Here is a 23,257-nt window from a genome sequence, read left to right on the forward strand (position 1 = left end):
AATACCAAGGGGCAGAAAACTTTAGTGGGAGTTGCATACAAACCCTCAAACAGTCATGCTGAGGTTGGGGTGCCATTAACGGGAAATTAGAGATGCGTGCAATAAGGGCACAGCAGTTATCATGGGTGACTTTAATCTAAATATAGATTGGGCTAACCAAATTAGTATCAATACTGTGGAGGAGGAATTCCTAGAGTGTATACGGGATGGTTTCCTGGACCAATATGTCGAGGCCATCGTAGACTGGATATAATGTAATGAGAAAGGATTGATTAGCAATCTTGTTTTGCGAGGCCCCTTGGGGAGGAGCGATCATAATATGATCGAATTCTTCATCAAGATGGAGAGTGAAGTAGTTGACTCAGGGACTTGAGTCCTGAATTTAAATAAAGGAAACTATGATGGTATGAGGCGTGTGTTGGCTTGGATGGATTGGGGAACGTTACTTAAAGGGTTGATGGTGGATAGGCAATGGCAAGCATTTAAAGATCGCATGGATGAACTGCAGGATTTGTTCATCCTTGTCTGGCATAAAAATAGAACAAAAAAGGTGGCGCAACCGTGGCTAACAAGGGAAATTAGGGATAGCATAAGATCCAAGGAGAGGACATATAAATTGGCCAGAAAAGGCAGCAAACCTGAGGATTGGGAGCAGTTTAGGGTTCAGCAAAGGAGAACAAAATGATTAAATAAGAGGGGGGAAATAGAGTATGAGAGTAAGTTTTCAGGGAACATAAAAACTGACTGTAAAAGCTTCTATAGATATGTGAAGAGAAAAAGATTGGTGAAGCCGAGTGTAGGTCCCTTGCAGTCAGAATCAGGGGAATTTAAAATGGCTTGTTGAGATACCGCGGCAAACGTGGGAGTCGAGACCAGAGTTGATGGAACACAACTGCTTTAATTTACGTCATGGCAAAACAAGTGAAATTAAAAAGCCCGCGCAACCGCTTAAATACTCCCCAGACAGGAAGTGCTCCCAGCAGCCTGTCCCTGCGGGAAACAAGTTGCCGGAGGAAAGGGCCCATGGCTGGGGGTGGCTGCTGCCGGCAGTGCGCCTGCGTAAACTGTCCGTGCTGCCGTGAGCGGATTATGTCCAATGGTGGCGTGTCGCCACAGAGCTCCCCCAGAATCCGCTTAGGAGGAGTGGACGAGTCGTGACGGTGGTCTAATGGTTCTGCCGGAGCGGCTCTGAGTGGCCGCCGGTCTAGTTGGTGGGGCCGGGCGGTTCACCACCGGCTGTGCTGGCTTGCTGGCGGGACGGCCTCTAGTTGGAGGTCGGGCCATGGGGACCTGTTCCCCTGGTCCTGTGTGTGCTGGTTTGAGTCGGTCGATGGAGACCGTTTCGACCCTGTTGCCGAGTCGCAGCTTGAAGACCTTGTCCCTGGTTTGTAGTACCTCATACGGTCCGTCGTACGGGGGTTGCAGGGGTCCGCGGTGTGCATCGTGTCGCACGAAGACGAAGCGTGCCTGCTGTAAGTTTGGCAGGACGAGAGGTGCATGTTCACTGTGTCGATTAACCGGAAGTGGGGCGAACTGTTGAGTGGAAGAGAAAGAGTTGAGCCGCTGCTGTTTGGCCGACCAAGGCGTGGTAGCCTCCGGGAGGAATTCGCCTGGTACGCGCAGCGGTTGTCCGTAGACTAACTCCGCTGCTGAGGACTGGAGGTCTTCCTTGACCGCGGTGCGTAGGCCCAGTAGCACCCACGGTAGGCGGTCAGTCCAGGTACTGTCCTGCAGGCTGGCGCGGAGTGAGGCCTTGAGTGACCTGTGGAAGCGTTCACACAGCCCGTTGGCCTGCGGGTGGTACGCCGTGGTTCGATGGAGCGTCACCCTGAGGTTGCATGCTGTGGCCGTCCAGAGTTCGTAGGTGAACTGGGCGCCTCTGTCGGAGGTTATGTCGGCCGGTGCGCCGAACCTCGCGACCCAGGTGTTAACGAACGCCCTGGCGATGTCGGCTGTGGTGCTGGAGGTCAGCGGCACTGCCTCAGGCCAGCATGTGTAGCGGTTGACCATCGTGAGGAGATAAGTTTGGCCTTGCGATGGCAGCAGAGGACTGACCATGTCGACATGTACGTGGTCGAAGCGGCGGCTGGGTACCTCGAAGTCGCCCAGGGGTGCTTTTGTGTGCCGCTGTACCTTAGCCCGTTGGCAGGCGAGGCAGGAGTTGGCCCAAGTCCAAACATCTTTGCTGAGGCCGCGCCAGACGAAGCGCTGGGAGAGGAGTTTGACGGATGCGCGGGAACCCGGATGGAAGAGCCCGTGGAGCGCGTCGAAGGTGCGGCGGCGCCAGGTTGCAGGGACAACCGGCCTGGGGTGGCCGAGTGAGACGTCGCAAGTGACTGCCGTGGCTTCGGGCCCGTGCGCGACCTTGGCTAGGCGTAGCCCTGGCAGGCTGGTAGCCGCCGAGAGGGGGTCTGGGTCCGTGAGCTGGGCCGCTGCTAGTTGCGTGTAGTCGACCACTAGGTGATTAGCACAGATGGCGGGATGGGAAAGGCAGTCGGCGACAACGTTGTCTCTACCGGAGACGTGCTGGATGTCCGTAGTAAACTCGGACACGGCCGCGAGCTGGCGTTGCTGCCTAGCGGACCAGGAGTCGGTGTTCTTGACCATCGCGTATGTGAGCGGCTTGTGGTCCACATACGTGGTAAAGGGGCGGCCCTCCAGGAGGAACATGAAATGGTGGACCGACAGGTGGAGCGCGAGGAGCTCGCGGTCGAAAGTAGAGTATTTGACCTCCGGGGGGCGCAGTTGGCGGCTGTAGAAGGCAAGTGGCTGCCACACGCCATTGACCCACTGCTCGAACACGGCTCCGACCGCATGGTCGGAGGCGTCGGTGGTGAGCGCGACCTGGGCATCGGCCCTCGGGTGCGCGAGCAGGGTGGCGTCGGCGAGCGCGTTTTTGGTGGCGTCGAAGGCGGCTGACGTGTCAGCGGTCCAGGCTACGGCCATCTTGCCGGATTTACCTCGGAGAGAGTCGTATAGGGGCTTCATGAGAGCTGCAGCTCTGGGGATGAACCTGTTGTAGAAGTTCACCATCCCGAGGAACTCCTGGAGGCCCTTGATGGTTTTGGGGCGGGGGAATTGCTGGACGGGCTGCACCTTGTTGGGCAGGGGGACGGCCCCAGCAGGGGTGATGTGGTGGCCGAGAAAGTCGATCTTGGCTAGGCTGAATTGGCACTTCGCCGGGCTGAGGATGAGCCCGTGTTGGGCTAGGCGCTCGAACAGGATGCGAAGGTGTTCGAGGTGTTCCTGTTTGGAGGAGCTGGCCGTGAGAATGTCGTCTAAATAGACGAATAGGAAGTTCAGGTCCCGGAGGACTGAGTCCATAAGGCACTGGAAAGCCTGGGCTGCATTCTTGAGGCCGAAAGGCATCCACAGGAATTCGAACAGGCCGAATGGGGTGATGACGGCCGTTTTGGGGATGTCCGCGGGGTGTACGGGGACTTGGTGGTAACCGCGCAACAGGTCGACCTTGGAGAAGACGGTTCGTCCGGCCAGTCAGGCCGAGAAGTCCTGGATGTGCGGCACCGGGTATCGGTCGGGGGTGGTGGCGTCGTTGAGGCGGCGGTAGTCCCCGCAGGGGCGCCAGCCACCGCCGGGCTTGGGGGCGATGTGGAGGGGCGAGGCCCAAGGGCTGCTGGAGCGGCAGATGATGCCGAGTTGCTCCATGGTGGTGAACTCGGCCCGCGCGATTTCCAGCCTGGCCGGGTCGAGTCTGCGGGCGTGGGCAGAGACCGGGGGGCTGGTGGTGGGGATATAGTGCTCCACACCGTGTTTGGCGGCTTTGGCCGAAAAGGTCGGTTTAGTGAGGGCGGGAAACCCGCCTAGTAGTGCCGAGTAGTCGTCCATGGCTCTGGCGAGGCAGTGGGTCGTCAGGCCGGCCAAAAGGGCCGGGGTGAATGCGCCAGGGATGGGGGCCATAGTGTTGATGTCGACGAGGCGGTGCCTCGAAATGTTGACAAGGAGGCCGTGGGCGCATCGGAAGTCGGTGCCGATGAGTGGGCAGAGGACCTTGGCTGTGAGGAACTCCCAGCGGTAGCGGCGGCCTGCGAGGTCGAGCGTGACCATGCGGGTGCCGTATGTGCGGATGTCAGAGCCATTGGCTGCGGCCAGCGTGATACCCCGTGCGCCGCATTGGATTTCGAGGGCGGAGGCGGGGGTGATGCTGTGCTGGGCTCCTGTGTCGCACAGAAATCGGCGGTTGGTGCTGTCGTCAGTGACGTACAGTAGGGGCCCCTTTTGCCCCGCGGCCATCGTGGGGGCCGGTGCGGGGGGGGGGGTTGAAAGTGCACGGCGATGTGCAGCTTTGGGCCCTAGTGCCAAAATGGGTGTGGTAGTAGCAGTGATCCGAAGTGGAAGGGCGGTCGGGCCTAGTGGGCCGGGAGGACTGCGTGGTCGTTGCCGTGATGTCGGGTGCGACGTCGCGGGTGGTCTGCGCAGAGAGCAGCCGGTCGGCCTTTTCGGCTATCTCGTTCAGGTCCATGGAGCCAGACTCCACAATGAGCGGGCGGATGCTGGCGGGGAGCTGCCAAATGAAAAGCGTGCGAAAGAGGGCGCCGGGTTTCTTGTCGTTCGAGAGGGACAGTATGTGGGAAAGCAGGTCTGATGGTGAAGCGTCACCAAGGCCTGGGAGGTCGAGGAGTTGGCAGTTGCGCTGGTAGAAGGACGCCTGAAATTTTTTAAGGAGCGCGGCCTTCAGATGTTCGTACTTGCCTTCCTCTGGTGGATCCTGCAGCGCTGCCCAAACTTTGGGGACTGTGGCGCAGGTAAGAGAGGCGACGAGGTAGTCGTACTTCGTGGCGTCGACGGTAATGCTTCTCAGCCGGAATCTGGACTCGGCTTGAAAGAACCAGGCCTCGGGCAGGTTCTCCCAAAAGTCCAGTAGTTTAAGCGTGACTGCCTTTGTATCCGCCATGCTAGCTTAGGATTCGTCCTGAGCATCGGGGTCACCAGTGTTGAGATACCGCGGCAAACGTGGGAGTCGAGACCAGAGTTGATGGAACACAACTGCTTTAATTTACGTCATGGCAAAACAAGTGAAGTTAAAAAGCCCGCGCAACCACTTAAATACTCCCCAGACAGGCAGTGCTCCCGGCAGCCTGTCCCTGCGGGAAACAAATTGCCGGAGGAAAGGGCCCATGGCTGGGGGCGGCTGCTGCCGGCAGTGCGCCTGTGTAAACTGTCCGTGCCGCCGTGAGCGGATTATGTCCAATGGTGGCGTGTCGCCACAGAGCTCCCCCCAGAATCCGCTTAGGAGGAGTGGATGAGTCGTGACGGTGGTCTAATGGTTCTGCTGGAGCGGCTCTGAGTGGCCGCCGGTCTAGTTGGTGGGGCCGGGCGGTTCACCACCGGCTGTGCTGGCTTGCTGGCGGGACGGCCTCTATTTGGAGGTCGGGCCATGGGGACCTGTTCCCCTGGTTCTGTGTGTGCTGGTTTGAGTTGGTCGATGGAGACCGTTTCGACCCTGTCGCCGAGTCGCAGCTTGAAGACCTTGTCCCCGGTTTGTAGTACCTCGTACGGTCCGTCGTACGGGGGTCGCAGGGGTCCGCGGTGTGCGTCATGTCGCACAAAGACGAAGCGTGCCTGCTGTAAGTTTGGCGGGACGTGAGGTGCGTGTTCACTGTGTCGATTAACCGGAAGTGGGGCGAACTGTTGAGTGGAAGAGAAAGGGTTGAGCCGCTGCTGTTTGGCCGACCAAGGCGTGGTAGCCTCCGGGAGGAATTCGCCTGGTACGCGCAGCGGTTGTCCGTAGACTAACTCCGCTGCTGAGTACTGGAGGTCTTCCTTGACCGCGGTGCGTAGGCCTAGTAGCACCCACGGTAGGCGGTCAGTCCAGTTACTGTCCTGCAGGCTGGCGCGGAGTGAGGCCTTGAGTGACCTGTGGAAGCGTTCACACAGCCCGTTGGCCTGAGGGTGGTATGCCGTGGTTCGGTGGAGCATCACCCCGAGGTTGCGTGCTGTGGCCGTCCAGAGTTCGGAGGTGAACTGGGCGCCTCTGTCGGAGGTTATGTCGGCCAGTGCGCCGAACCTCGCGACCCAGGTATTAATGAACGCCCTGGCGATGTCGGCTGTGGTGGTGGAGGTCAGCGGCACTGCCTCAGGCCAGCGTGTGTAGCGGTCGACCATCGTGAGGAGATAAGTTTGGCCTTGCGATGGCGGCAGAGGACCGACGACGTGTACGTGGTCGAAGCGGCGGCTGGGTACCTCGAAGTCTCCCAGAGGTGCTTTTGTGTGCCGCTGCACCTTAGCCCGTTGGCAGGCGCGGCAGGAGTTGGCCCAAGTCCAAACATCTTTGCTGAGGCCGCGCCAGACGAAGCGCTGGGAGAGGAGTTTGACGGATGCGCGGGAAACCGGATGGAAGAGCCCGTGGAGCGCGTCGAAGATGCGGCGGCGCCAGGTTGCAGGGACAACTGGCCTGGATTGGCCGAGTGAGACGTCGCAAGTGACTGCCGTGGCTTCGGGAACGTGCGCGACCTTGGCTAGGCGTAGCCCTGGCAGGCTGGTAGCCGCCGAGAGGAGGTCTGGGTCCGTGAGCTGGGCCGCTGCTAGTTGCGCGTAGTCGACCACTAGGTGATTAGCGCAGATGGCGGGACGGGAAAGGCAGGCGGCGACAACGTTGTCTCTACCGGAGACGTGCTGGATGTCCGTAGTAAACTCGGACACGGCCGCGAGCTGGCGTTGCTGCCTAGCGGACCAGGGGTCGGTGTTCTTGGCCATCGCGTATGTGAACGGCTTGTGGTCCACGTACGCGGTAAAGGGGCGGCCCTCCAGGAGGAACCTGAAATGGTGGACCGACAGGTGGAGCGCGAGGAGCTCGCGGTCGAAAGTAGAGTATTTGACCTCCGGGGGGCGCAGTTGGTGGCTGTAGAAGGCAAGTGGCTGCCACACGCCATTGACCCACTGCTCGAACACGGCTCCGACCGCATGGTTGGAGGCACCGGTGGTGAGTGCGACCCAGGCATCGGCCCTCAGGTGCGCGAGCAGGGTGGCGTCGGCGAGCGCGTTTTTGGTGGCGTCGAAGGCAGCTGACGTGTCAGCGGTCCAGGCTACGGCCATCTTGCCGGATTTACCTCGGAGGGAGTCGTATAGGGACTTCATGAGAGCTGCAGCTCTGGGGATGAACCTGTTGTAGAAGTTCACCATCCCGAGGAACTCCTGGAGGCCCTTGATGGTTTTGGGGCGGGGGAATTGCTCGACGGCCTGCATCTTGTTGGGCAGGGGGACGGCCCCAGCAGGGGTGATGTGGTGGCCGAGAAAGTCGATCTCGGCTAGGCCGAATTGGCACTTCGCCGGGCTGAGGATGAGCCCGTGTTGGGCTAGGCGCCCGAACAGGATGCGAAGGTGTTCGAGGTGTTCCTGTTTGAAGGAGCTGGCCACGAGAATGTCGTCTAAATAGACGAATAGGAAGTTCAGGTCCCGGAGGACTGAGTCCATAAGGCACTGGAAAGCCTGGGCTGCATTCTTCAGGCCGAAAGGCATCCTCAGGAACTCGAACAGGCCGAATGGGGTGATGACGGCCATTTTGGGGATGTCCGCGGGGTGTATGGGGACTTGGTGGTAACCGCGCACCAGGTCGACCTTGGAGAAGACGGTTCATCCGGCCAGTCGGGCCGAGAAGTCCTGGATGTGCGGCACCGGGTATCGGTCGGGGGTGGTGGCGTCGTTGATGCGGCGGTAGTCCCCGCAGGGGCGCCAGCCTCCGCCGGGCTTGGGGGCGATGTGGAGGGGCGAGGCCCAAGGGCTGCTGGAGCGGCGGATGATGCCGAGTTGCTCCATGGTGGTGAACTCGGCCCGCGCGATTTCCAGCTTGGCCGGGTCGAGTCTGCTGGCATGGGCAGAGACCGGGGTGCTGGTGGTGGGGATATAGTGCTCCACACCGTGTTTGGCGGCTTTGGCCGAAAAGGTCGGGTTAGTGAGGGCGGGAAACTCGCCTAGTAGTGCCGAGTAGTCGTCCGTGGCTCTGGCGAGGCAGTAGGTCGTCAGGCCGGCCAAACTGGCCGGGGTGAATGCGCCAGGGATGGGGGCCATAGTGTTGATGTCGACGAGGCGGTGCCTCGAAATGTTGACAAGGCGGCCGTGGGCGCATAGGAAGTCGGTGCCGATGAGTGGGCAGAGGACCTTGGCTGTGAGGAACTCCCAGCGGTAGCGGCGGCCTGCGAGGTCGAGCGTGACCATGCGGGTGCCGTATGTGCGGATGTCAGAGCCATTGGCTGCGGCCAGCGTGATACCCCGTGCGCCGCATTGGATTTCGAGGATGGAGGCGGGGGTGATGCTGTGCTGGGCTCCTGTGTTGCACAGAAATCGGCGGTTGGTGCTGTCGTCAGTGACGTACAGTAGGGGCCCCTTTTGCCCCGCGGCCATCGTGGGGGCCGGTGCGGGGGGGGGGTTGAAAGTGCACGGCGGCGTGCAGCTTTGGGCCTTAGTGCCAAAATGGGTGTGGTAGTAGCAGTGACCCGGAGTGGAAGAGCGGTCGGGCCTAGTGGGTCGGGAGGACCGCGTGGTCGTTGCCGTGATGTCGGGTGCGACGTCGCGGGCAGTCTGCGCGGAGAGCAGCCGGTCGGCCTTTTCGGCTTTCTCGTTCAGGTCCGTGGAGCCAGACTCCACAATGAGCGGGCGGATGCTGGCGGGGAGCTGCCAAATGAAAAGCGTGCGAAAGAGGGCGCCGGGTTTTTTGTCGTTCGAGAGGGACAGTATGTGGGAAAGCAGGTCTGATGGTGAAGCGTCACCAAGGCCTGGGAGGTCGAGGAGTTGGCAGTTGCGCTGGTAGAAGGACGCCTGAAATTATTTAAGGAGCGCGGCCTTCAGATGTTCGTACTTGCCTTCCTCTGGTGGATCCTGCAGCGCTGCCCAAACCTTGGGGACTGTGGCGCAGGTGAGAGAGGCGACGAGGTAGTCGTACTTCGTGGCGTCGACTGTAATGCTTCTCAGCCGGAATCTGGACTCGGCTTGAACGAACCAGGCCTCGGCCAGGTTCTCCCAAAAGTCCAGTAGTTTAACCGTGACTGCCTTTGTATCCGCCATGCTAGCTTAGGATTCGTCCTGAGCATCGGGGTCACCAGTGTTGAGATACCGCGGCAAATGTGGGAGTCGAGACCAGAGTTGATGGAACACAACTGCTTTAATTTACGTCATGGCAAAACAAGTGAAGTTAAAAAGCCCGCGCAGCCACTTAAATACTCCCCAGACAGGCAGTGCTCCCGGCAGCCTGTCCCTGCGGGAAACAAATTGCCGGAGGAAAGGGCCCATGGCTGGTGGCGGCTGCTGCCGGCAGTGCGCCTGCGTAAACTGTCCGTGCCGCCGTGAGCGGATTATGTCCAATGGTGGCGTGTCGCCACAGAGCTCCCCCCAGCATCCGCTTAGGAGGAGTGGACGAGTCGTGACGGTGGTCTAATGGTTCTGCCGGAGCGGCTCTGAGTGGCAGCCGGTCTAGTTGGTGGGGCCGGGCGGTTCACCACCGGCTGTGCTGGCTTGCTGGCGGGACGGCCTCTATTTGGAGGTCGGGCCATGGGGACCTGTTCCCCTGGTTCTGTGTGTGCTGGTTTGAGTCGGTCGATGGAGACCGTTTCGACCCTGTCGCCGAGTCGCAGCTTGAACACCTTTTCCCCGGTTTGTAGTACCTCGTACGGTCCGTCGTACGGGGGTCGCAGGGGTCCGCGGTGTGCGTCATGTCGCACAAAGACGAAGCGTGCCTGCTGTAAGTTTGGCGGGACGTGAGGTGCGTGTTCACTGTGTCGATTAACCGGAAGTGGGGCGAACTGTTGAGTGGAAGAGAAAGGGTTGAGCCGCTGCTGTTTGGCCGACCAAGGCGTGGTAGCCTCCGGGAGGAATTCGCCTGGTACGCGCAGCGGTTGTCCGTAGACTAACTCCGCTGCTGAGTACTGGAGGTCTTCCTTGACCGCGGTGCGTAGGCCTAGTAGCACCCACGGTAGGCGGTCAGTCCAGGTACTGTCCTGCAGGCTGGCGCGGAGTGAGGCCTTGAGTGACCTGTGGAAGCGTTCACACAGCCCGTTGGCGTGAGGGTGGTATGCCGTGGTTCGGTGGAGCATCACCCCGAGGTTGCGTGCTGTGGCCGTCCAGAGTTCGGAGGTGAACTGGGCGCCTTTGTCGGAGGTTATGTCGGCCAGTGCGCCGAACCTCGCGACCCAGGTATTAATGAACGCCCTGGTGATGTCGGCTGTGGTGGTGGAGGTCAGCGGCACTGCCTCAGGCCAGCGTGTGTAGCGGTCGACCATCGTGAGGAGATAAGTTTGGCCTTGCGATGGCGGCAGAGGACCGACGATGTCGACGTGTACGTGGTCGAAGCGGCGGCTGGGTACCTCGAATTCTCCCAGAGGTGCTTTTGTGTGCCGCTGCACCTTAGCCCGTTGGCAGGCGCGGCAGGAGTTGGCCCAAGTCCAAACATCTTTGCTGAGGCCGCGCCAGACGAGGCGCTGGGAGAGGAGTTTGACGGATGCGCGGGAAACCGGATGGAAGAGCCCGTGGAGCGCGTCGAAGATGCGGCGGCGCCAGGTTGCAGGGACAACTGGCCTGGATTGGCCGAGTGAGACGTCGCAAGTGACTGCCGTGGCTTCGGGAACGTGCGCGACCTTGGCTAGGCGTAGCCCTGGCAGGCTGGTAGCCGCCGAGAGGAGGTCTGGGTCCGTGAGCTGGGCCGCTGCTAGTTGCGCGTAGTCGACAACTAGGTGATTAGTGCAGATGGCGGGACGGGAAAGGCAGGCGGCGACAACGTTGTCTCTACCGGAGACATGCTGGATGTCCGTAGTAAACTCGGACACGGCCGCGAGCTGGCGTTGCTGCCTAGCGGACCAGGGGTCGGTGTTCTTGGCCATCGCGTATGTGAACGGCTTGTGGTCCACGTACGCGGTAAAGGGGCGGCCCTCCAGGAGGAACCTGAAATGGTGGACCGACAGGTGGAGCGCGAGGAGCTCGCGGTCGAAAGTAGAGTATTTGACCTCCGGGGGGCGCAGTTGGTGGCTGTAGAAGGCAAGTGGCTGCCACACGCCATTGACCCACTGCTCGAACACGGCTCCGACCGCATGGTTGGAGGCGCCGGTGGTGAGTGCGACCCAGGCATCGGCCCTCAGGTGCGCGAGCAGGGTGGCGTCGGCGAGCGCGTTTTTGGTGGCGTCGAAGGCAGCTGACGTGTCAGCGGTCCAGGCTACGGCCGTATAGGGGCTTCTATGCCACCGGCTCCTTCCAATACGCTGCTGGGGACATAGCAAATATCTCCCAGTACGGCGCGCATCGCTGCATCCGCCAGGTGACCGAAGCACTGTTCAGAAGGAGAAGCCAATTCATCTCCTTCCCCATGGCCCTGGAGAGCCAGCATCAGCACGCATTGGGATTTTCCAGACTCGGGGAATTCCCCTTGGTGCAGGGCGCCATTGACTGTACGCATGTGGCTTTGCGGGTCCCTCTGGAGCATGGCGAGCAGTATCGCAACAGGAAGGGCTACCATTCTCTGAATGTGCAGCTGGTCTGTGACCACAAGCAGCGCATCATGGCAGTCCATGCCAGCTTCCCAGGCAGCAGCCACGATGCCTTTATCCTGCGGCAGAGTACTGTGCATGACATGTTCCAGGCACAGCCTCCCCCAAGAGGATGGCTACTTGGGGACAAAGGCTATCCTTTGTGCACCTGGCTCATGACCCCGCTCCGCGCGCCCAGGACCGCTGCTGAAGAGGCCTACAACGAGAGCCATCAAACCACCCGCAACATCATCGAGCTAACTATTGGGGTCCTCAAGCAGCGGTTCCGCAGCCTTGATCGCTCCGGAGGAGCTCTCCAGTATTCGCCGGACCGGGTCTCCCAATTTGTGGTGGTTTGCTGCATGCTACACAACCTGGCTATCCGCAGGACTCAGGCACTGCCACCTGACGTTGGACCAGCACCTCAGGAGGAGGAGCAGGAGGAGCATGAGGAGGAGGAGGAGGAGTAGCAGGAGTACGTTCCCAGGAGGGAGCGACCAGGGCCAAGGGCCGCACGACGCCACCTTAATACACGGTACTTCTAAGCCCCCTGTCAGGGAATGGCCAGGGGCCATGAGGGAAGATGAATGCAGCCGCTCCGCAAGCCCTCAGCCGGCGAAGCCAACAAACACTAAGAAGAACAACCATGGAGACTGCATGAATAAAGATAATTTTTTATTACACAAAAATGAAAAGCCCTTCCCACATGAATCCCCAAAAACAATAAACGGGCCCCACAAAAAGCCCAACAAACGACTCACTCCCACAAACTGGGGAGGAGTCACTCCACCTTTCTTCAAACCGGGCCTCAACGTCGGCCTAACGCAAAAAATAAGCCCTCCAACAACACAACAATGGGCAAAATAAAGATGGCCACCGCCATATAAAAGGAAAGCTGGCCACACCCTCTACTGAGTGGCCCGCGAGGGCGAGACCTTGCCCAGCCTTTTGCCTCCCCTGCCCGGCCTGCTGCTCCTTCGCAAGCTCTGCCCAGTGGCTGCTGCGAGGCTGGGGGAAGGTGCCTGAGGCTCAGATGACCTTCCGCCAGATGCCGCTGGGGGGCGGCCTACACGGCGTTTGGGCCTCGAGGGGCCGTCTGCTGAGTGGCGCACCTGAGCCTGGCCACCATCAGCTGCAGCCGCTTGCCCTTGACGCCCCAGTGGGGGAATGGCGGCGACGGATGGCGCAATGTGGGCCAGCTGGCGTCTGGGATGCGCTGGCTGGTGCTGTGGCGCGGTGGCACTCGGCCGGGCCCGCACTGCAGGATCCGCAACAATCAGCCGAGGGGCGGCTTGCTGGGATGGTCCAGCGCGGCGGCTACCCTGGCGATGCCTGCCTGAGACAGCACGTGTGGCAGCAGTGAGTGCCCCTGTTGTCCTGGTGTGCGCGCGCATCACATCCGCCAGCGTCTTGACGGCATCAGTCAGCATGCCGCCACTCGCGGCAGTTGCTGCCCCGAACTCGCGCACACTGGTCGCCAGCGACTCGATGGCCTCAGGCATGCGCCCCACCACGCTCATGAGCTCCGTGTGGCGCCGGTTCGAATCCTCGGCCATCTTATCCAGCTTCCGCACCTCCTCCGAGGTGAAGGTGTCCGGACTGGAGTCGCGACTCTCCCGCTGGGGAGGAGGGGGCCGAACTAAGGGACCCTTGCCACATTGGTGGCGGCGAGTGAGCCGATCAGCAGCACTCCCCTCTGATCCTTCCCCCCTTTGGGGGGAAGGCCGCGGGCCACGCGCACGGCTCCTGGGTGGCTGGACGCCACTGGTCCCAGAAGCTGCATTGCCCTGCGACAGTTCCTCCAGGCACTCGTCCAGTGAGGAGGTGTCAAGCATTTCCTCCTCTCCTGCGGGACGTGACTGTTCCCCCGATGGTCTGGCTTGCTCCTCCTCCTCCTCCTGCTCGGAGGTGCTGTCACTGGCAGCTTCAGGGTCCTGGTCGTCACCAGCTGAAAGCAGGAATGCACAAGAGTAGCTTCAGAGTGAGGAGACGGCGTCAGCGAGGGAGTTAGGACTGGTGGCAATCAGCGCATTGGTGGGACAGTGGCAAAGGAGGTAGCTCGGATGGGCCAGTGCGACGCGAGAGGGCCAAAAGGCGAGGTCCTTACCATTGCCGGGCAGTGGAGGGTCGGATACTCCGCACGCTGTGGGGACGATCACATGGGCTCCCATGAGCACACACACGCGCTCCTCCAGCCGAGTGAGCTTCTGCAGCTTGGCGCGGCCACCCCTGGCATGGGCCTGGCGATTAAAGGCTACTTTAGCCTGCAAGAGAAAGGACGGGCTGTAAGTGCGCAGTGTAGCCCTGATGTAGTGTGCACTGCCTCCCATGGTGAAATAGCTTGGCCAGAGTGAAGCCCTGATGTAGTGTGCACAGCCTCCCATGGTGGAATAGCTTGGCCAGAGTGAAGCCCTGATGTAGTGTGCACTGCCTCCCATGGTGGAATAGCTTGGCCAGAGTGAAGCCCTGATGTAGTGTGCACTGCCTCCCATGGTGGAATAGCTTGGCCAGAGTGAAGCCCTGATGTAGTGTGCACTGCCTCCCATGGTGGAATAGCTTGGCCAGAGTGAAGCCCTGATGTAGTGTGCACAGCCTCCCATGGTGGAATAGCTTGGCCAGAGTGAAGCCCTGATGTAGTGTGCACAGCCTCCCATGGTGGAATAGCTTGGCCAGAGTGAAGCCCTGATGTAGTGTGCACTGCCTCCCATGGTGGAATAGCTTGGCCAGAGTGAAGCCCTGATGTAGTGTGCACAGCCTCCCATGGTGGAATAGCTTGGCCAGAGTGAAGCCCTGATGTAGTGTGCACTGCCTCCCATGGTGGAATAGCTTGGCCAGAGTGAAGCCCTGATGTAGTGTGCACAGCCTCCCATGGTGGAATAGCTTGGCCAGAGTGAAGCCCTGATGCAGTGTGCACTGCCTCCCATGGTGGAATAGCTTGGCCAGAGTGAAGCCCTGATGTAGTGTGCACAGCCTCCCATGGTGGAATAGCTTGGCCAGAGTGAAGCCCTGATGTAGTGTGCACAGCCTCCCATGGTGGAATAGCTTGGCCAAAGTGTAGAGTGCCGAATGGCCATTTGATGCTCATGACTGTCCCAATGCTGCTGGCTGAGGGCTGGCCAATAGAACTTTCAGCTCCCTTTGCCCATCATGTCAGGTGTACATGCAAGAATGAGGAGGAGACTGGAAAGGCTACTCACCTTGACAATCCTGGTCAGGTCGTTGTATTTTTTACGACATTGTTTGTGGGTCCTGGGGGCATCGCCGGTGAACGTCACCCTCTGGGCGATCTGCTTCCAGGCTTTGGTGTAGTCGTGGTGGGTTGGATTCCTCCCACTCTCTGGGAACAAGATCTTGCGCCTCACCTCCAGAGCTGTGACCATTATGTCCAGATCACCCTCTGAGAGGCGCAGGGCACGCTGACGGGCCTTCTCTGGCGTTGCCATGACTCCCTGGGGCTGAGCAGCAGTGTTGAGGCCTCTTTGCAAGGCTGCAGTGTGCAGGGCGTGGCAGCAGACCAATTCGTCCCTTCCCCCTTTAAGAGCTGGTCGGCGCCACGGGGTCTGCTGTCAGTCCAAAAATGACCGCACCCGCGCTGCGCCCCGCCTGGGCGCTATCCCTCTGGACCGCCGGCTTAGCGCCTAAAGATAGTAGTGGAACGCCTCTTTTAGCGCTCCACCAACCTCTTAGGGCGAAGCCACTGAATTCCCGGCAACGGGGCGCTACTTTGGGGCGGGCGCTAACTTCGGGCGGGCGCTAAGGTTAGCGCCCCAAAACTGCCTATACTGAAAATCTAGCCCATAGAGTCTAATGAGAAGGGGGAGCTGAATGAAATCAGTATTTTTAAAGAAATGGTGTTAGGGAAATTGATGGGATTGAAGGCCGATAAATCCCCAGGGCCTGCTAATCTACATTCAAGGGTACTTAAAGAAGTGGCCCTAGAAATAGGAGATGCATTGCTGGTCATCTTCCAAAATTCGATGGACTCTGAAACAGTTCCCATGGATTGGAGGGTAGCTAATTTAACCCTACTATTTAAAAAAGGTGGTAGAGAGAAAACGGGGAATTATAAGCCTGAAATCAGTAGTGGGGAAAATGCTAGATCCATTATAAAAGAAGTAATAGCAGAGCACTTGGAAAACAGTAACAAGATCGGACAAGGTCAACATGGATTTACAAAAGGCAAATTGTACTTGGCTAATCTACTGGAATTTTTTGAGGATGTAGCTGGTAGAATAGATAAGGGAGAACCAGTGGATGTTGTTTATTTGGACTTTCAGAAGGCGTTCAATAAGGTCCGGCATAAGAGATTAGTGTGCAAAGCTAAAGCACATGGGATTGGGAGTAAGGTACTGAGTTGGATAGAGAACTGGTTGGCAGACAGGAAGCCAAGAGTTGGAATAAATGGGTCTTTTTCCGAATGACAGCCAGTGACTAGTGGGGTACCGCAAGGATCGGTGCTACGACCCCAGCTATTCACAATATATATTAATGATCTAGACAAGGGAACTAGATGTAATATCTCCAAATTTGCAGATGACACAAAGCTGGGTGGGCGTGTGTGCTGTGAGGAGGATGGAGAGAAACTCCAGTATAATTTGGACAGGTTGGGTGATTGGGCAGATGCAGTATAAGGCGGAGAAATGCGAGGTTATCCACTTTGGTGGCAAAAACAGGAAGGCAGATTATTATCTGAACGGCAATAGATTGGGAGAAGGGGAAGTGCAACGAGACCTGGATGTCCTTGTGCACCAGTCGCTGAAGGTAAGCATGCAGGTGCAGCAGACGGTTAAGAAGGCAAATGATATGTTGGCCTTCATAGCGAAAGGATTCGAGTACAGGAGCAAGGATGTCTTGCTGCAGTTGTACAGGGCGTTGGTGAGACCACACTTTGAGTATTGTATGCAGTTTTGGTCGCCTTATCTGAGGAAGGATGTTCTTGCCATGGAGGGAGTGCAGCGAAGATTCACCAGACTGATACCTGGGATGGCAGGAATGACGTATGAGGAGGGGGTGGGTCGATTAGGCTTATATTCGCTGGAGTTTAGAAGAATGAGAGGGGATCTCATTGAAACTTAAAAAATTCTAACAGGACTAGACAGACTAAATGCAGAAAGGATGTTCCCGATGGCGGGGGTGTCCAGAACCAGGGGTCACAGTCTAAGGATAAGGGGTAAGCCATCTAGCACAGAGATGAGGAGGAATTTCTTCACCCAGAGAGTGGTGAACCTGTGGAATTCTCCACCACAGAAAGCAGTTGAGGCCAATTCATTAAATATCTTCAAGGAGTTAGATTTATTTCTTAAGGCTAAAGGGATCAAGGGATATGGGGAAAAAGCAGGGATAGTGTACTGAATTTGGATGATCAACCATGATCTCATTAAATGGCGGAGCAGGCTTGAGGGGCCAAATGGCCTACTCCTGCTCCTATCTTCTATGTGTCTATCTCTCTATGTCTCCGAACAGCCAGCCGCGAGCTTGATGTGATGGCTGGAAGAGTGCTAGATGCCAGGATAGCAGGCATTCACATTGAGGATTCGCTGTGTGTGGTTACACAGCAATGGGACATTAAGTGATTGTGGCTGTGGAAGATCCCAGGATTGTTATGCGGTGCCCGCAAAGCCACGTAGGTGCAGTCAATGGCACACTGCACCATGGGAAATCCCGCTATCCTGGCAAGGCCGCATGCATACTCGTCCTGTTTCTCTCTGGTGATGGGGAAGGAAATGTAGACCCTTCTCCTACTGTAGAGAGCCTCTGTGACCTCCCAGATGCCGCGATGGATGGTGAACTGCGAATTGTTCGCTATATCTCCTGTTTCAGACTGGAAGGATCCACTGGCAAGGAAATTGAGGGCGATGGTGACCTTGACTGCCACTGGGAGAGCCGTCCTCGTCCTGATCTGAGGCTCGATGTCTGGTTGCAGGAGGTGTCAGAGTTCAGTGACCACCTCCTTGCTGAAGCAGCATCTTCTAATACCACTGCTCCTGGCTTAATTGAAGGTAGGAGAATTGCTGTCGGAAGACCATCGTAGGTAAGGCCTCCTGTTGAGAGCCCTGATGGTCCTCCTCCTCCCTCTGGCCACATAAGCAACAAGAGCAGGAGTAGGTCAGTTGATCCTTCGAGCCTGCTCTGCCATTCAATAAGATCATAGCTGACCTTCTACCTCATCTCCACTTTCCTGAACTATCCCCATATCCCTTGACTTCCTTAATATTCAAAAATCTATTGATCTCTGTCTTGAATATACTCAATGACTGAGCCTCCACAGCCCTCTGGGGTAGAGAATTCCACAGGTTCACCACCCTCTGAATGAAGAAATTTCTCCTCATCTCAGTCCTAAATGGCCGACCCCTTATTCTGAGATTGTGACCCCTGGTTCTACCCTGTCAAGCCCTGTAAGAATTTTGTATGTTTCAATGTTTCAATGAGGTCACCTCTCATTCTTCTAAACTCTGGAGAATATAGGCCTAGTCTACTCTCTCATTCTTCTAAATGCTGGAGAATATAGGCCTAGTCTACTCAATATGTCCTCATTAGGACAATCCCACTATCCTAGGAACCAGTCTGGTGAACCTTCATTGCACTCCCTCTATGGCAAGTATATCCTTCCTTAAGTAAGGAGGCCAGAACTGTACACAATACTCCAGGTGTGTTCTCACCAGGGCCCTACATAATTGCAGTAAGACATCTTTACTCTTATACTCAAATCCTCTTGTAGTAAAGGCCAATCCTCTTGTAATAAAGGCCATGTTCCAATCTTTCGCGCTGCCTGTGCTCCTTCTGCAGTAGATCCTAGAGGGAGAGGTCAACTTTAAGAACAGCCCCCATTAATGTAAGGAAATGCAGCACTTTGATATTTTGTGAGAATAAATTTAACTAACTTTTAGAAGCCACAACACTCCGGAGACTAAACAACCTTTAAATAATTGAATTCAGCTCTTGAACTATCTCAAACTGACAAGGAAGCACTGTAACACCACTAACCTGACAGCTGTGACTCATTACTAATGATCCCTTTAAATAGCACCCCTGGAGCCAGCATCCGTCTGTTTGACGCCTCCTGTCCCTGTCATTGTTGGGACCAGGCACTAAAGCAGGGAGCAATACTCAACTTAGCAGATCGGGCGCCCAGTGAGCATTGCATGCTCGCTGACATCACGATCTGCCTGGTGCTGAAGTCCCCGGCGCTAACTTATAGCGGCCGCGCTACAGGGGGGCCGAATTTGGCGTGTGGTGCTGGATTCGCCTCGCCACGGCGCTACTGCCTCAGTGCCCCGTTAGCGCCCCCACCAGATGCTAACTGGAGGTGCTAAGGTACCGAATTTCTCCCCCCTTGTTCCTTATAATGTAGAAGAATCACTATTAGACTTGAAGCAAGGAAAACCTACATTGAATAATATGCTCCCAATCAAAAATGCTGCAGGATACAGGATGAAACATTTCCTTCCATGAGCTCTCCTAGTTTTCTTTTAACTGCCAAAGTCTTTCCATTCATTGAAAAGTTCTACTGAAAATTTAAAGAAAACTAATAAATAGCATTTTCCTGTTTTTACTTTTTGAAATAATGCAAATATCCTGACAGATGAGCCATTTAATGATTCATTGGGACTAGGGTTAAGTACAAATGATCCGTAAGAGAAATGTTCTAAATCTTCAGAGGAAGGCCAAAACTGTGGCAGGTTTTGTTTAAAGTCAGTGGATTTATATTATTTTTAAAACTGTGCTGGTGGCTTGTGTTTGTTAGTCTTTGCTCTTCCCCTAATGGGTTTGCACAGCATCTTTTATGTGTTAGCGTGAAATTATGCTGTAACAGTCATGTTAGTGGAAAATGCTTTGGGGGTGATATTGCCAATGGGGAGCTTTTGGAGGCGGGACTCCCACTTGGTCGAGTTTTAGTCCCGCTTCCATCAACTTCTGGCCAACCCACGCTATTTTCCCTTGATTGACCTTGTTAAGCCCATCTAGCGGGCTTAGCGGGCCAATTAAGGGAAAGCCGGTTGCAGAGAACGTCAACATATGACGTTTCATCTGTCAAAAATTTGAATTCAAGAGCTCATCAAACATCTTTCTTTTGCAGAAATGAGATGATTTTTGCATTGGAGAATGCAATGGCTGTGAAGGAATAAGCCATGTAACCTATTCAGAAAAATACACTATCTTATGAAGGAGTTCTGGCCTTATTAAAACATGAAAACTGGGTTTGGAAATTTAGAAACCTAACTATGAAATAGCTATGAAAAAATTCTGGCTTTTGAGATAAGACAGTTGTTGACCCTGAATAAATAACCTTATTGAAACAGAAGTTGCATGGCTCCGATAAGCTGACCTTTTGGGAACAAAACAATGGTTCACCCTTTGTAAAGATGGCCCATAAGATAAGGAACATCTGCCCTCGTAAAGATGACATAAAATAAGGAACACCTGCCCATCAGACCGTTTTTATATGGTGACCCTAGAAAACCTGGAAATGAGACAAGATTCTGGCTGATGTGGCAGTAAGAGTTGCAGCGGTTGGCAGAAAAATGACTAGGGATAATTACCTTGCATCAGCAGAAAACTTTAAAGGAAATACCACTGGAAAAGGGTATAAATATTGAACTCTCAAATGGAATATCAGACTCGCTTTAATCAGGCAAAGCGATTCTCGGCTTCAGAGGCGGCTCTGTAGTCTACCACTCTTTGTACCTCGGGGATCAAAGGTATTTGATATTGATGGATATCCTGTAAAGAGAACTTTAAGAACTGTAATACTGTAGCAAAGTTAAGATTTAAAAGTAAGATTCTCTGTTAAAAAGATTGTATGTTTTCTATTTTTAGAATTGTTAATGTTGCGATTGACTGATTCACCAACTGTAAATTGCATGTCAGTTCTTTTAATAAATCTCTGTATATATATTTTAGAATTGTCTGACATAAGACTTCTGAATCAAAAACTTGCGAAGTCAATCTCTGTACACACTTTGGTGAAGAGTTGCAGAATTTTGAGGGAGTTTTCCGGACCCTCATAATATCCAGGACATTACAGTCTAGCTAAACTTATTAAAAGCGCTATCTGGAGGATGGTATCATTCTCAGGTTGTTCCTTTCCTTTAGGGAGAGATAGCCCGGACCATTAGACCCAATTAAGTGACTGTATTCGCTGCTCACAATGTGCTCTCCTCTACATTGGGGAGACCAAATGCAGATTGGGCGATCGATTTGTGGAACACCTCCGTTCAGTCCGTAAGGGGACCCTGAGCTCCAGGTGGCCTGTCCCTTTAATACATCGTTCCATTCCCACTCAGACCTCACCGTCCTCGGCCTCTTGCATTGTTCCATGGAAGCTCAGCATAAGCTCGAGGAACAGCACCTCATCTTTCGATTAGGCACTCTAACGCCCTTTGGACTCAACATAGAGTTCAACAATTTCAGATCATAACCTCGGCCTCTATCACATATATATATTTTCTATTTTTTTATCCACACTTTTTGCTTGGCCTTTTCTCTTCCCTCCCACATGGCAGCTGTCCTTCATTCTGCCAGCGCAATTCACACTTCATCTAGAGCCATCCTTTATTCCTTCACCTGTCCCATTACCACCTCCTCTTGCCTTGAATATTTCTTAATGTCTCTCAATGTCTCTTAATCTCTCCTGCTTTCTATCCTATCACTGACCTTCCCTTTTGTTCTTTCATCCACTCCCCCTTTTCCCAGCCCCTAAACTTGCATTCCATTTCCTGCTTTTTTCCAGTTCTGATGAAAGGTCTTTGACCTGAAACATTAACTCTGTTTCTCTCTCCATGGCTGCTGCCTGGCCTGCTGAGTTTTTCGAGCGTTTTCTGTTTTTATTTAAGTGTCTTTAGGATTCGGCTACCTCAAACTTTAGTTGAAAGTGAACATCTGAGAAATACGCCTGATCTGGGGTAGCTCTAAAGGGGCTAGGACTAGTAAATATCCCTTCACAGCCATCTGTCATTTCCAATGTGGAGGTCCGAGACTATCTGCATACACACCGACTGAAGCCTGCAGGAAGAAACAAAGGTGAGTACACTTTAACTAACACTATGCACTTACCTCAGATACTCACCTCTCCACTCTTGCACCCATCACTTACCTTCACTGCACACTTTGGCACCCCCCGACCCCCGCCGACCCCCGCCGACCCCCTGCTTGCCTCGCTAACCTGGCAGGTTTCAGAGCCTTCGGGAAGCCCGCAAAATGGGGATAAACCTATTTTCTGCCTGTTAACTATCTGTTAACTGGCAGTTAGTAGGCTTTAATCCCTTCCCGCCTCCAAGGAGACAGGACACAGCATGGGACGGCTACCCGCCTCCTGGGAAGATGGCATGAAGGTGGGTTGGGGGTTGGTTGGGCACCCACCCCCAAATTCTGCCATTTTCCCAGCAGTCCCACCTCTATACCTGCCTCCCCAGGGCTGGCAAAAGCACCCCATGTTTCTCATTGACACTCAGATGTTGTGATATTGATGGACAGAAAATCATGGGAAGCATGCCTGCGATTTGCAAAATTTGGTCCTGGTGGCTGTTCTCAATGCTGGGATTAGGAATTTGTAAAACCTGCCCTGTAATGTAGATTCAGAAATGGAAATGGAGTGAGACCTCCAGAGACCCTCACTGCACTTTACTCCTGAGTCAGATGGACACTGACTTTGTTCTTATACTTTTTGGAAAATTGTCCCATTAAACATGAGTAAAAACATAGAATAATAATCATGGGGGATTTGAACTACCCCTAAATTAATTGGCCTCAATAGGTGGGTAAAGAGGATAAGGGAATGGAGTTCCTACAATGTGTAAAGGACTCCTTTTGAACCCAGTATGTAAGAAGCCTGATAAGGGAGGATTTGCTACTGGATCTAGTATGAACTGGGAATAAACCAGAGCAGATAAGAGAAGTAAAAGTAGGGGAACACCTAGGCAATAGTGACCATAGTATAATACGCTTTCAGATAATAATTGAGAAGGACATAAGACCAGGGTAATGGACTGGAGAAAAGCCAATTTTGAGGGGCTGAGAATAGAACTTGGTAAAATGAAATGGGCAACATTATTGGCAAACGATGATGTAGAACAGCAATGGGAAACATTTAAAACGGTCTTCAACAGAATCCAGGAAAATATATTCCTCTAAAAAAAAGAACAAGCTAAACACTAATGGGAAACCATGGATGAATAAAGACAGGGAAAAATTGAAGGTAAGGATATACTAATTACATGGACAACAGGGGAGAGCACGGCAAGGGAGAATACAAAGAGATTAGGAGAGAGGTCAAAAAAACAATTAGGAAGGCAAAGAGGAACTATGAAAGTAAATGATCAAGGAACATAAAACAAAATAGTAAAATGTTCTACAGGCGCATAAACAAGTAACATTCACGCCACACAAGTGCCAGGCAATGACTATCCCCAACAATTGAGAATCTAACCAACGCCCCTTGACTTTCAATGGCATTACCATTGCCGAATCCCCCACCATCAACATCCTGGGGTGGGGGGGGGGGGTCACCATTGACCAGAAACTTAACTGGACCTGCCACATAAATACAGTGGCTACAAGAGCATGTCAGAGGCTGGGTATTTTGCGGTGTCTCACCAAAGCATTTCCACTATCTATAAGCCACAAGTCAGGAGGACTCTGCACTTGCCTGGATGAGTGCAGCTCCAACAACACACAAGAAGTTCGAGACCATCCAGGACAAAGCAGCCCGCTTGATTGGCACCCCATCCACCACCTTAAACATTCACTCCTGCCACCACCAGCTCACCATGTCTACAGTGTGTACAATCTACAAG

This window comes from Somniosus microcephalus, chromosome 9, assembly GCF_052327205.1.
Source record: "Somniosus microcephalus isolate GS21.2 chromosome 9, FLI_Smic_1.0, whole genome shotgun sequence".
Lineage (NCBI taxonomy): Eukaryota > Metazoa > Chordata > Chondrichthyes > Squaliformes > Somniosidae > Somniosus > Somniosus microcephalus.